Here is a 15,871-nt window from a genome sequence, read left to right as displayed (position 1 = left end):
CAAATGAAACTAAAGCACAATTTAATGTCTGTGTTAATGTTTAAATCTGACACTGGATATGTATTGCTCTTATAACTACACATAAATATTTCAGTCTTTAACATGCATCAACTTGCTGCCAAATATGTGGAATTTTAATATTTATTTCAAAATCTAACATAATAGAATTTATAATCAAATGCAATGCATCAATGAATCAATTCTCTGAAATAGAAGAGGACTAGATCTTGTCAGTTTTGACTACTTGAGCAGTCCTTTATAATATTTAAGAGTTGAATATACATGTTAAAGTATTTCTGAAAGGGGGGAGAGAGAGAGAGAGAGAGAGAGAGAGAGAGAGAGAGAGAGAGAGAGAGAGAGAGAGAGAGAGAGAGAGAGAGAGAGAGAGAGAGAGAGAGAGAGAGAGAGAGAGAGAGAGAGAGAGAACATGAGAGAAGGAGAGGAGTTGGATTTCACTCAGCCAGCTTTTCCCACTGACTGACTGGTAACATGAGCCTCTCACTTTACTTTGATCCATTATCAATACACAGTCACAATTGCCTATCAAAGCTATTGATACCAGCATTGTTTCATATCATCAGCCGCAGTGGAAAATCTTTGTCATGAGCTGATCAGTCAAATAAATGCCAAATATTCCTCAGTATAGAATATATAGACATATACAGGTTCAAACCAATATGTAGATGTGCTGTTATGATTAATAAGAGAACTACTTTGTAGACCGATATTATTTTATTATAATTATGCTATTATAGCTGCATGTCATCTTTTTATTCTATATCATCCTTTTATTGTATGTCATGTTTTTTTGTCTTTAATGCATTGGCACCTGTAATCCCATTATATGTCAAATATAATGACAATAAATCTTTCTGTTCTATTCACTTCTGTTATGATTATACTCATTGAAATTGTTTTTGCATGAATGTATTTTTCTAGTTGTTGTAATGACTTTTTGTTTCAATAGTTAGTTTCATCACTCTACCATTCCTCATCATACAGAAAAACTACAAAATATGATGTGTTTACAGTTTGAGTCCAGCTGGTATTAGTATCAGCCTTCTATAGTGCACAGTCCCATCCAATGGGAGCACATCATCTGGTTTTTAATTTGGTCATTTGTCATAAAAACTTTCATGTAGAAAATCTAAATAAAAAAACAATATGATCATTGCTATAAAACTATAACTAGCTCATTGGAATGTCTGTACTTCTATTAGACACTCTCACATTTGTAACAGTTCAGTCTTCTAATTCTGAGGATTTATTTTGTCAGGTTATGTTATTTAGATATATTATTATATATTATTATTATTATTTAACATTATGAGAAAGAGGACAGACAATTATACACAATAATAAAAACATCAAGGATAACACAATAACTGTAAGTCCAAGAATGTTTCCTTACTCTATCATATACAAGCACATCTACACACTAAATATCATCCTCCATTAAATCACTCAACCACTCAGAAATGAAAGAAATGATATGATGCATTGCCCAAAATTACCATAGTGTGAGCATTCTCTACATCTTTAAGCCAAAGCCTGTGTTGCAGTTAAGAGCTGGTTCTCTGTGAACACTTTACAGTCCCTCAAACAGCTGTGAAACCTCCCAAAACACCATAGAAATGTGTCAAACATCTGGAAACCACTGGAACTACATAATGGATCTACTGTATAGAACCATCTCATAACCCAGTGGAATCTGATAACTCTTCTAAAACATCTCCAAGCACTATTGAGCAATAACTAGAACTTCCTAAAGAACTACTAGATCCCATATGGGACCCCTGAAGACCCTCAAAGTGTCATAGAACCACCTAAGAAAACTTGAATTCCAATGATCTGAATCTCAGAAGTATAATTGAATAGTACAGAGATGACATCTGGCCAGCAAGTCATTACTTCAGGTGCATCAGTAGAAGTACTTTATGAAAAGGTGACATGCCTCTTAGAACAACACAATCACAGAAATGAATATGAATTAACAGATAATTGTGGTGAAGTTGATATTTCTCCACTAAAACATGCAATACATGATAAAAGTTCAATCTAATAAAATTAGACAACTAGTATGAATAGACTAGATGTGACGTGATGATAATAACTATGAGGTGTCAAGAAGAGTTAGCTTTACCAAAGAGTCCACTGCCTGTCCGGCCTTTCCTCATCAGGTACATGGCCCAAGACAGGGGGCCTGAGCTGGAGAAAGCCCCAGGGTTCATCCTTCAATCCTGGGTACAGATGAGGCAGTGGCTGGGGTCAAGTTTCCAATGCACCAAAAGGAATAGAACAGCAGATATCAAGAGAAAAAATAATAATAAGATAATAAGAGGGAAAACAGCAAGAGAGAAATTGGAGAAAACGGGAAGAAAAAGAACAGGAGAATAGGAAACAATGACTTTTTTTGTTTTTACTTTTTTGTCAGTCCAAAGTCCAAAATGTAAAGTCGACACTATTTAAAAGAGACAGAAAACTCAGTAAAGAGAAAGATACAGCCTGTGATCACCTTCATGATCTGCTTTTATACCCCTCATTCATCTCCTCATCCCCCTCCCTCCTTCCCTCCCTCCCTCCCTCCATCTGACCCTGCATATTAGTAAAAAACAGAATAAAGTGAGAGAGTACGAAGCGAGGGAGACAAGGAGGAGAAGATCCAGTCAAGCTTAATTCATTCCCTCCTTCTCTAAAGCGTAGCCACGGGGGACATGACTCCACTTTGCCCTCAGGCTCTTTAAAGCTGCTAATTTCATTTAGCTACTCAAATGATTTTCTCCCTGTTTCCCCTCCTTCTCTGCTGCCCTCCTTCCCATTTTCTTCCTATTTGGAAGTTCTGGTTGAAAATTGAGGTCACATATTTGAGAGATATGAGTGTTGATAGCTGTTGTGTTGCTTTAATCATACATTTGGAACAATGTTGAGTCCCTCCTTGTTAATTATTGTAACATGTGAAATGTAATTCACGTTTTATAGCAATGGCAGTGGCTAATGATTACATTTAGCTTTGTCTCACATTAGTTGACAAAGTGACAGCGGCACCACTGTGGGTTAGGGTTAGGGTTAGGGTTAGCCATTATTACCATTACAAATATCTGCATGGCTAGTAGAAACTAAACAGGCAGCCAGGCACAGAAAGCTAAATGGAGAAAAGACTAATATTGTGTGTCTGGATTCTCTGAATTATACGATATATGAAGATCTCAGGAGGAAAGTCTTACCCTGGAAAGAGATTTACAACCAAATCAGGTTTATCAGGTATGTTTTAACAGTCAGGCAGCTTGTTGATGCATTTTGTTGATGGCAACAACAAAATGACATAAATGGACTGGACTTATACAGCACTTTTATAGTGTTCTGATCACTCAAAGCACTTTTAACCTACAAGTCACATTCATCCATTCACACATTCATACACACAAGGACATCCGGACTGGAAAAGCCAGGAATTGAACCTCCGATCTAACCCTAACCCTAACCCTTAACTTCCCTTTTCTCCTTCCCTCTTTTTAGATTCTTATTCATAAAATATGGTTTCTATAGACCAGGAGTGTCAAATGTAGGGCCTGCGGGCCAGAACCCGGCCCACCAAAGGATCCAATCACATAAATCTGCAAAGTGTGAAAATTGCAGAAAAGTAATTCCAGTTTTTCTACTGCTTCAGACGTTTTTTTTCCCACCCTGACCGGAGTACAATCCTCTGGGAAAATTTATATTTAAAGTCAGTGTAAAGTAAGAATAAATATGTGTTCTGAGTTTGACATACCACAGAAAAGTGTGTTGTTAACCACCCTGCCAAATTTGAATGATTAAAAAAATCACCAAATATATGAAATTAGGTTTCAAAGTTGTGTAAAACTCAGCCTCTTTCTCTGCTACCAAACGCTGTGGGAGTGTCCGCCGAGTCCGCTGAAACCCCGCCCCCTACCAAGTGTCACCTGTCAATCAAAGTCACCACCTCTACCAGAAACATGGACGCTACGTCTGAGAGCTTTCTGCTGCTAACTCAGCGGCCAGCTCGGCGGCTAACTCAGCTGGTGGCTCGACGGCTAACTCAGCTGGTAGCTCAGTGGCTAATTCATTGGCTAGCTCGGCGGCTAGCACGGCGGCTAACTCAGCTAACTGGCTAACTTTAGACTAGGCTGACCAAACGTCCTCTTTTCCCTGGACATGTCCACTTTTTACATCCTGTCTGGGGCGTCCGGGGTTTTTTTATTAATTGATGATAATGTCTGGTTTTCCTTCTGTGTGTGTATATGTGTGTGTGCACCCCCGCCCCCGGTTGTCATTGTTTGGGTTAGCGTGTGTGACGTAATCCTAGAGAGGCTGCCCTGTGGGCGGATCTCCAAAACTCACAACAAGAGAGCAGCAGACACCGGCGGTGCAGCTGAAGCGTTCAAGATGCTGAAATGCAAATGCACGTTCACAAATGAACTGCGGAAAAAAACTTAAAAAGAGAGCTATTATTTTACAAGTTGATTTTTCTAACACAGAAGAGACATTATTTTTATTTCTATCATTATTTTATTCCAGAGATTTTACATTTATTTTACACTCACATGTATATATATATATATATATATAAATATTTTACAATCGAGGTATAATAAAGAAAGTTCAGTAACCTCTGAGAATCTGAATTTCTGTCTTTGAGAGATATTATTTTGTAATATAACAAAATATTCTATCCATACATATAAACTTTAAATATATTAAAATTATAAGGAATCGTTGAGTAAACTGTGAGTATCATTTAAGTAGGCTATCTCGTGGCCGGGCCGAGTGTCCTCTTTTTTGGAAATCAAAATATGGTCACCCTACTGTAGACTGTAGTAGTAGTAGTGTGTGCTGAATGTATTTATACCTCTACAGCAGCAGGGGGGGCGGGTTTATGCTAATCACCGCCATGTTACGTGGTTGAAATGCTTTTTACACCTTTTTTAGAAATACATTTATGACCTATTTAATGTGTTTAGAAGAAAATGTCTGAATTCACTTTACACGTTCTTTAACACCCTTGACATAGACGGTTGAATTTTGCTTCATTGCAGAATGGTTGCTATACAACCAGAATAAAATGTTGGCATTGTATGTTTTTACAAACCGTGGATAATTTCAATCTCTATGTTTCAATGTTGATTGCATTTGAAGTGTTTTGCATGTGGCAGTTATAAGTTGGATAATGATGCTTTATGTTATGACAGTGCTGTGGTTAAGGTCTGTGGTAAGTGATGCATGTCTGGATTAAAATACCTGTTTTTTTTGTGCCAGAAAAAACAGTTGCAAATGATCCCATGTCTCACTAGAAATAACAAACAAGTAATGGTCTCATACAGTAGTTTGTGCTGCTTTGATGCAAATTTTCTATGCAAATAAGTAAACCACCCAACACATCTCCTCCTAACATGGAACTAGGCTCATAAATCATCTGAACCATGTCACTTTCTCTGTAATACATATTATAGAAAGATTAATATGATATGTAATAAATGTACTTGTGTATCTTCTGTAGCAACAACAGAAATTACAAGCTCAAAAGGAAGAAGGACGGGAAGGATCATGGGCCTAAGCAGAAAACAAAAAAAGTGTCTTCTAGTTGACTGCAAATAAACACTTGACATGTCAGAACAGTAAAACCTGGCTTCACATGTGTGCTTCCTGAAAAACACACACTGAAGAATACAGGGCAGTGTCCTGTCATGTCCTTTATATGAGTCAGAGTGTCTAGAAGTTCTCACAATAGAATAAAAGACACAGTGCAGGGCTTTGCTTTGTGTAGATTAACAGTAATGCAACTCTAAACAAGTCAGCAACACAAAATGATATTTGTTCTTAAATGTTTGTTAAATCAGTTCACTGCTCATTATTTTGTCATTATTATAATTAATTCATTATTATATTAGTATAAAGGAAAGTGACTGAACTGAACTTTTTTATTCAAATATGGTGAAATAAAGGTGAAATATTATGTAGTCAAGGTCTCACCTCAGTCCACACAACATAACTTAGTACAAGTCAACAGTAATTTAACATTCCATCTAAATGTCAAACTACAAGTGAGCTGTATCTTACCTCTTCCTGTGGGTTAAAGCACTACCAGACCTCAAGGTGACTACTGTGGACACACACACACACACACACACACACACACACACACACACACACACACACACACACACACACACACACACACACACACACACACACACACACACACACACACACACACACACACATGCATGCACACACATTGGTAGATGTTGAGCTTGCCACAGTGTCTCTCCCAAAGGTCCCTTGGCTGGTGACATCACCACAAAGTCCTTGTGTGTGCTTCACAGAGAGACACTATGTGACTATGTGTGCAAAAACTCCCTGTAACCCTCAATGTCATCCAACCTCAAACCAACGTGTGTGTGTGTGTGTGTGTGTGTGTGTGTGTGTGTGTGTGTGTGTGTGTGTGTGTGGGTGTGTATTACTGGGTTATGGTGAGCCACAGTGGTCGTCTGAGGTGTGTGTGTCCATGTCCATGAGAGCTCAGCTTATTCTCTGTGTGAGTGTGTGTGGAGGTTGATGGTAAGACTTCTTTGGCAGACAGATAGATAATTAGTGTTGTTCTTACACTTTTTCAGGTCCTTTAATACTAACTTGATATTGTAACTTGTATATATGTATACAATATTCATGGAAATTTTCCGAGAAATGTACAGATATTTAACAGTTCATTTTTAAGACATTTCACACATATTAGAAACTGAAAAAAGTTTTATGTTGGTTAAGTTGGTCGTAGTATGATGGAGTATTAGGGCCAGGCAAAAAAGAAAAAAAAAAAGTCTGGCACAAGACAAAACAAAAAAAACAAACAGGCAAAACAAAGAGAGTCCAGCACAAGAAATAAAATACAGGCAAAAAAACAAAAAGCCAAGCAAAAAAAAGAAAGAAGAAGTCTGGCACAAGAAAAAAAAGCCAGGCAAAAAGAAGAAAAGAAAGTCATGCAAAAAAGAACAAAAAGAAAAAGTCCAGGCAAAAAAAAAAAAAGTGTGATTTGGTGCAACTGTATTTGTAACTGATAAATATATCATATCAATAACATAAAGCCTATTCATTCTCTTCTCTTTTTTTGCCTGGCCCTAATACTCTGTCGTAGTGGTTGCCTATTCATTATATTTGGTACTTAGTTGTTCAATTCCTAATGAATTAGACTCTTAACAATTCCTCACTGACAGAAAAAAAACTCTTCAGTGTATTTTGTGTATAAAAGTACATATTAGCACATCAGGTTGTTTCTTCAAAAACTATCATGTGCACATTTTCATTTTACTACCATATTATACAAACCTTTCAAAGAAAATATGACTGTAAACCAACTGTATGACATATGAAACTACACTACTGGCAACCATGGGTTTTCTGTCAGGGAAAGAGTTAAGTTAATAACTATGTATGTATAATGAGTTTCCTTATAATTAGTTTGAAATTGTACCATTGTCTGTAAAAACTCTCAGAAAATTTCCAGGAAATTATAGAAGTATAAAATGTATGATTCATCCATCTCTCTATTCATTTCCTGTTATCGCTCTATTGTCAACTTAGACATGAAGACATAAAGCAGATATTTTCAGATGACAACTAGCAGCTGTCATTATTCTACAATCAGTATGTGTAACATTAGTGACTGCAAAGTGCAAATGAAAGCCTTCAGCAGTCTTTATATACATTACAAGATTGATCTCTGTTTCAGGATGGACTCTGACTGACCAATCACATCACTGAAACTTACACAGCTGAGTGTTGCAATGCATAAAGCTGAGTGTGAGTCAGTGACTTAAAGGTTACAGTGAGCAGTCAATGTGTATAAAATATGAGTAAGTTGAGAAAACGTGCATAAAACATGTTGATCTTAAATAAAAGCTTGAAATGAAACTTTTTTTGGGTAACCTTTTATGGCTTATTTGTAGTCATAATCTTTAAGTAAACTAAACTTCTAAAAGTAGTTAAAGGAATCTCTCTCTCTCTCTCTCTCTCTCTCTCTCTCTCTCTCTCTCTCTCTCTCTCTCTCTCTCTCTCTCTCTCTCTCTCTCTCTCTCTCTCTCCCTGTCCCTCTCTGCCAGCAGCTGGCTGTCTGTCCCTGTCCCCTGAGTTGAGGCCACCCTGAGGCCAGTGACAGTGGCATGGTGAGGATCAATACCAAACACACACATAAACACACACCCTGCCACCCTGAGTGAGGGATCGATGAAAGGATAGAGAGAGTCTGGGGAAAAGAAGGAGACTTCCTCTGGATTTCATCTCTCTGGTCTCTCATCAGCACCTTCAACACCTCACATCTGATCACATTCTAACTAACATAGAACCATCCACACATTTTGTTATTATAATTGTTGTTCAGTATAAACATTTTTTTAGATTAGAGATTTGAGCAAATTTAAATGAATAAGCATTTACATCATTTACACTTTTCTGAACATCTCAGAGAAAATGAATTTGAAAAATAAGTTTTAAGAGTCTCTGCAATATCATTTAGAATATACACATTATATATGTGTATATTCATCAAAGGCCTAATTAGCATATTGTGTGACTAAATTATACATGTGCAGAAATGAACATGAATGACTTCTCAGTGATCTCTGGACTGAAACCTCACTATGATCAATGTACTGTGAATTTCTGAAGGATTCATTTTGAGCTCTGCCATTAAAATGGTCAAATGGCCTAATACATGTCATATATATAAAAACATGACATGCATTACAAAAAATTTTAATAGAAAGTTACATGTTAGTAGAATGGCTCATTTAACTTTATATGGTAAGTTTATTTATATTTTCATGTCATTACCTAAACACATTCTATAACAGAATGGCTTTTATTATGGGATGGTATGGTTAAAAAAGCTTATCACAATAATTATATTACAAACATGGAGAACTTCAATCATTAAACCTTAAAGCAATTAACTTTTGAACTAAATTGACTTTAACTCTGCAGTGATTTGAATTAGAACTGTACAACTAAAACATGTACAGAGGCTTACCTAGCAATACAAGATGGGGCATTCAACAATGTGACAAAAGAAGACATGTTGAAATAAAAGTCTGGCAGTTCAGTCATTTGAAGTAGGTGTAATAAATCTGTGTTTTGAACACTATTGTTTAAATCTGTCATAGTTTATGTTTAGCATATATTTATTAATAATCACACAAAAAACATGATTCATTTTGAAGGACACAGTAACAGTGATGTAATGTGGAGCTCCTCAGTCCAAGCACTCACTCTCATTAATTGATCAGTGACGGAGAAGTTAGCAATTGTCTCTAGTTAACAGAGCAGCTACACACACACACACACACACACACACACACACACACACACACACACACACACACACACACACACACACACACACACACCTCGTCTATAATTCATGGGGTGTATTGTGCGGATGCAGTTAACTGCCGCTTAAAAGTAATTAATTGATTTTCTGACATATCAGTTATCAGGAGGACCAAGTGACACACACACACACACACACACACACACACACACACACACACATGCACACACGTAGGCAGTACTGATATTCATGCACTGACACTTACAGTATTATGAAGACTCACATATACATATAAACACACACACACATACTGACTAACCTTGCTGCTGTAATTAGAAAGACCAGTTCCCAGTTTCTCATTTTACAAAGAAAAAAATCAAACTGAATTATTGTGTCCAGATTTGATGAAAAAAGGGAACAATATCCTGCAGACTACCATTAAAACTATAGTGATTTCTGTCTGTTTACTGATATACTTCATCTTTATGTGATATATGTTTTGTATTACATAACCCATACCAATGCTGTGATGTTAGCTTAGAGATATTATTATTACTGTAACACGATTGAGGAGACTGCATCTACAGTAACATGCTGCTACTTAGTCACAACCTGCTGGATTACTTTATGGCACAACGGTGCATTGCTTTATGGCATCAGCTGTGAAGGAGGTGCTGCTGTAAAGCTTTCAGAGGCTCTGCCAGCTGCGAATGGAGGAAGAAGTGAAGGCTGATGTTTACTGAAGGTCTCCAAAGGTCATCAAAGGTCATCAAAGGTCATCATTTCCTGTAGCTGACTATATTTGATATTTTTCTTATTGTCATCCAATAACCCTTTTTCTAGTTCCAGGATGAATGGAACCAAAAGCTGCAACTTTCCTTAGAGACTTAGAACTAAAAACTAGTTCCTGGTTCCTTCAGTCAAAATGCAGACAAAGCCCTTGTGTTATTGGTCAGTGAGGCGACCCGAACTGATAATGTGTATTAATCCACTGCTGAAAATAGTCCTAAAAAGATACACAGTTTCCTCCTGATTGATAAACATTTACTAAAACCTACAAAGAGCAACCAGCTGTTTTAGTTCATTACTGAGCCTTCATTAAAAACTGAAACCATTTATTTGTGAACTGTTGTAAAGAGGATGTATTTACATATTCAGTAGCCACAGTCAGAATGTATTAAGAGATGAACTGACACTTTGTTGATTTTGGTCTTTTCATGAGATTTGCTTACAATACAGAATATATATCATCTTATGTCTTGGGTCTGTTTGATTGACAGATTCAGCTCATAACAATCAGCTGTGTTAGTCAAAAACCTGTAGATGAAGTTAAAGATCTTACAAATAGATAAGACAAGAAAGCAGGTACTGTAGATCTTTTGTTTCTTTTGTGTGTAAATTCATCCCAATCAAACATGGTAATAGTTCAAAAACTAGCGAAGAGTGTGCGTCCTTATCCTTTGTGTATGTGTGTTGAATTATTCAGCCAGTCTCTGCGATGAGAGAAGACCGGGTTATACTTGCTAAACTAAAAATTGATTTTCTGACAGAAGAAATGAAGGACAGAAAGAAAGAGAGAGAGACGAGGAGAGAGAGAGAGAAATAGAGAAAGAGAGAGAGAGAGAGAGAGAGAGAGAGAGAGAGAGAGAGAGAGAGAGAGAGAGAGAGAGAGAGTGCACATCTATTCAATCATGCATATAGTCAAAGTTAGTTAAATGTTCATTCTTTCAACATAGAAAAGGGAAATAAAATGGAGGAAGACAGAAGAAGGTGTATCTGATAGAGACAGAGACGGATAGAATGAGACAGAGACAGCAAGAGAGAAGGAGAGAGAAGGAGAGAGAAGGAGAGAGAAGGAGAGAGGAAGATAGAAGCGCCTCAGGCTGTGTTTAGTGCAGTTTGAATGGCTGAGCAGGTGCATTAGAGCAGAAACTCTCCCTCTCTCTCGTGCAGACACACACACACACACACACACACACACACACACACACACACACACACACACACACACACACACACACACACACACACACACACACGCACACACGTGCAGACTGCAGACTGGACAGTGTACATGAACATCAAAACTGATCAGAAAGGTTAACTAAGAGAAAGTCCAACTCTGTCCCACTGACTGTCTTTGACATCTGCACACACCCACACACACACACACACACACACACACACACACACACACACACACACACACACACACACACACACATACATACATACACACACACACACACACACACACACACCTCCAGCAGCACTATGCAGCAGTTTTTTTACTTGCCTGCCGCAAGTTTCACACTTCTGACTGACAGTTAGTTCTGGTAATGCACAAACAGAAGCACAGCATGCACCCACAAAGGCAGAGGAGAAGAAGACTTTCAGAAAGCAAACATGCAGCAAGTAAACAATGCAGGATTTAAAATGCTCAGATTTAAACATGTTTTATGAGAAAGGAAATTCACTTCAAACAAACTCAAAGATAAACACATATTTAGAATTTTCTCTGAGGTGCAGATGAAATTTGTCCTGTGATTCATGAACAGTTTGACTTTCTGCATAGTGCTAAAAACAAATTTGATATTTGAATTTGGAAATTAGAATATCTTCATCTCAGTGAATTTAAATATAATCCCAAAATCAGATGAAATGCAATATAGAAGTAGACCCTAATGCAAAATGAATACTTGACTTTTACTGATTTTGTTGCAGATTATTTGGATCTTGGTGGGGGTGGTTGGGGTTAGGGTTATACCTATTAAGCTTGTGTCCAAACTGGTCAAAAATTGTGACTCAAAAGAGTGATGCATCTTTTGATCTACATTGAGGAGTAAGTGTAAAATCTTTCTATGTTGGGCTTGAGAACCTAATCTTAGGGGCTGCAGGAGCTGGCATTCAGGCAGACATACATGTACATGGGAGGTGAGATACTTACTAACAGCTATTAGAATACAATAAGAGCACTTAAATTATTTTTGACTAGTAATGGAATGGAAAAGATAGCACATACTTTCTGCAGAAACCTTGCAACCTTGCAGGGAAAATAAAACAGTGTTAAACAAAACAACATGCACATCCGCTACCTAGTTGGAGATGGGTGCTGGACCAAAAAAACAACTATAAGAATATAGCATCTGAAGAAGAGCCAGTATGGCTTGAAACATCATGCTTAATTATAATTATATAATAATTATACCTGCATGGTAGCTCCTATGGTGTGCTGACACGGATGATTTGAGTCAACAATTCAGGCAGTAGCTGGAACATCTCATCACATAATGTGCAGATTCCTTCATTTCCAAATCACTTGAAAAACAAGCTGAAATCAATCTGCATCCATGCACACTGTGTTTATTTAATTGATAATTCATTTATTAAAATGACAGATAGCTTTAAGAGATATGTTCATATTGTCACAGTGATAAACAATGAATAAATAATCTTCTCCACATGTAAGGGTACATAAGTTAACAGAGTTCAGTGTGTGATGGTGCCAAAATCTGTGAGTGCAAATGAGATGTACACACACAGATGAGGTGTGTATATTATTACGTGTGGTTTCACAGCACTCATGCATAGAATATCTGCTGGCGTAAGCAGTATTGTAAGCTGCAGGAGAAAACAATGAGCCTGTGTGACTGTTATCCTGAGCACACTACGACTATCATTGCACTCCCTACTTGCAAAACTTTCACTGTCAGTGTTTAACCCTAGACTTTAGATTACTTACCTATAAACATAAAACCTGCTTAAAAAATGGATTTGGTTTTCTGCATTTTAAACCACTACAATCAGAAAACAGCAATAATTTCATTTTTGCAGGCGTTAAAAAGAGTAATTCCTCTTCTAAGAGTATAGGAAGCTTCATAACTTTTAGTTCTACTTTACACTCTTATGTTGCATTAGTCCTGGGAGAGAGAATGTTTGATAGGCGTCCAGGCGTCCCTCTCTGTCCCTGCCCTGTCCAGCCTGGAGATCTGAGGTATATAATCCTCTGTATGTCCTGGGTGTCCCCTGGGCTTGTCCCTGTCCCTGTTTTCTACAGGTCATCTGCAGGGAGGCTTCCAGCAGACATGCTAAACATCTGGATTCAACCATAGATATAAAATAATGGATGTAGCTACTGTGACATGACCCATTGGTTTGTGGACTCCAATTTTTAAGCCTCAAGTTTCCATTTTGATCGTCGCCATCTTGGATTTTTGGAGCTAGAGGTAACCATATTTGAATAGGAGGGTGAAGTGACCTTAACAATAGCTGTTAGCTTGGTTAGAGCGGTGCATTTACAGTCTGGGGGTCTGTTAGAAACTGCATACTTTCCTTCTACTCGTACTAACTCTGACGTCATTTGAAGTATGTAGTGTGTTTCAACTGTGTAGTATGTGATTTAGAGCATGTGAGAAGTTCCTAGATGGTTTACTAGATTCACCAGAAATGCAGAGTATGCATCAAGAGCTGACTACTCACACTCATATTACCCATGATGCAACGCAACTTCTGAAAAAAACCCAAAATACAAACGTTACAGATCACCACTTCAGTGGTTTCAAGTTAGCTACAGCGAGGGTATGAACACAACCTATGTTTAACTGTCCTAATGCTAATGCCAATTTTTGCAAGCGAAAAACAGGCTTAATGCCATTCCTGGAAAAGCTCAACATATGACTCCTTAGAGCGTTTTTTTTTTTTTTTTTTTTTTACAGCCAAACACCCTGAAAATACTCCAGGGTTACGCCATTGGTTATGTTACCTAATCAATGTTGATGCCTTGGTAGCAACTTCACAACATAGCCATGCCCCAAAGCATAAGGTGCTTTATCATCTATTTTACTCTAAATGAGATCATGACTTACAAAATGAACATCATGTTCATGATTACTAAGGTAATTAATTAAGTAAGAAGTTTTTGAGTCGGTGGAGTCACCCCTGCTGGCCATTAGAGCAAATGCAGGTTGCATTGACTTCACTTCTCAGAACCGCAGCTAACTGCTTGGATTCAACAGATACCTTTTCTACTCACATTGCAGGTCATTACTGCTGGTGGGGAAGTGGAAAAAACTGATAGATTGACTGATATAGATAGATATATGGATGGATGGATGGATGGATGGACCGATGGATGGATAGATAGAGTAACAGCAGTGCTGTGTAGATAGACGATTGAATCCAGGCCTTGAGGGCAGGAAGAGGAGGATGAGAAGAGGATAGAGGAGGAGATCCCTGAGGAAACGAGGGATGAGTGGAGGAGGACAACAGAGAACCCGGACTGATGATGAGAATCTTTCATCTGTAAGTGTTACTTCATTTAGTTAAATACATTCTACAGTCACATAACAGGTGTTTAATGGAACGTATCCATTTTAACACTGTTTCAGATGTTATTAATGTGTAACATCCTAACCTCATACATGTGTTAATTGGTGTAAGAATGGTAAGGCACTTTGTTTAGATCCCCCCTCATATAACACAGGTCTAATGATGAGTGTTCGAACATTGGAACTCTTCACATTGAATTGTTGGACACTGGTCAGACCCAAGTCATCATCAAGACTCAGGTCCACTAGAGCTGGGAGTTGCACGTGATGCCAATAAAAGTGGATGGTGTTTGTATTCTGGGGATTTAACATGGTGAGCAATGTGGAGCTGCTTCAGGAATCATCATCTTTTCTTAGGATTTATATCCTTTGTGTCGTTGTACGGAGGTGGGATGTGATGATTAAGGGCATACACTGTCTCTCTATTAATGCAGTGAGTTGTTCACATGAAAAGTGACATTAATAGTTGCTTAACCTTCGTGTCGTCCTCCCGGGTCAAATTGGTTTCCTCCCTCCTTCCTACCTTCTTTCCTCCGTCCTTCCTTCCTTTCCTTCCTCCCTTCCTTGCTTCTTTCCTTTCCTTCTTTTCCTCATTCCTTTCTTCTTCCTTCCTCCCTCCTTTCCTTCCTTCCTCCCTTCCTTCCTTCCTTCCTCATTTCCTTCCGTCTTCTTTTCCTTCCTTCTTCCTCCTTCCATCCTTCCTCCCTCTTTTCCTTCTTTCCTCCTTTCCTTCCTTCTTCCTCCCTTCCTTACTCCTTTCCTTCTTTTCTCCTTTCCTTCCTTCATCCTCCCTTCCTTCCTCTTTTCCTTCCTTCCTTCTTCCTTCCTCCCTCCTTTCCTTCCTTCCTTCTTCCTCCCTTCCAAGAACAACAGAAGGGTTAAAGAACGAAAAAAAAAATCATACATGACACAGGCCACTCATCACTGTACACTTCTTTAGATGCTAGGCTAATTTTTTTTTTTATTATTATTTTTTGGCTTATTGTATTTCTAAGGTACAAGTTATTAGGTTATTAGGTTTCACTTAAACAGCTTCTACAGTCATAACAGAACACTGTTCATTATCAACAGTCACTATAGACAATCAATGCCTGCCTTCAATGGCCTAGATCATTCCTGACAGTCAGAGTAGGAGACTTCCAATCAACTAATTAGCCATTCACACCCCTCAGGCTTGGGGTGCTTTATGCTTTATGTAGAATGTGTG

Source organism: Scomber japonicus, chromosome 24 (genome assembly GCF_027409825.1).
Source record: "Scomber japonicus isolate fScoJap1 chromosome 24, fScoJap1.pri, whole genome shotgun sequence".
NCBI lineage: Eukaryota > Metazoa > Chordata > Actinopteri > Scombriformes > Scombridae > Scomber > Scomber japonicus.
This window is presented reverse-complemented; position numbering follows the sequence as displayed.